The sequence below is a fragment of the Engystomops pustulosus genome, chromosome 2, assembly GCF_040894005.1.
Source record: "Engystomops pustulosus chromosome 2, aEngPut4.maternal, whole genome shotgun sequence".
In the NCBI taxonomy this organism is placed as follows: Eukaryota; Metazoa; Chordata; class Amphibia; order Anura; family Leptodactylidae; genus Engystomops; species Engystomops pustulosus.
In genome coordinates this window covers 148,906,309-148,906,571 of record NC_092412.1, presented here as the reverse complement: position 1 = coordinate 148,906,571, position 263 = coordinate 148,906,309, and positions in this window count along the sequence as shown.

The window sequence follows — 263 nt, the reverse complement described above, 5'->3', positions numbered from 1 at the left end:
TGTAATCTGCTGGGTAATATAAAACCACAAAGAGATTTATTCGTACAAAATTGGAAATTAAAATGCGGCGCAGAATTTTGCACATGGAACATGCCAATTTTTATTGAGTTAATTTTTGTGGAATACTTGCAAATTTCAATCTGAATTTTCACCAATTGTGCAGATTTTCCATGAATGATCCTACTATTCAACCATATATAGATCTGCATCTTATGTGGCCAACTTAAAATCAGCCAATTATACACCTAGAGTTAACAAACATA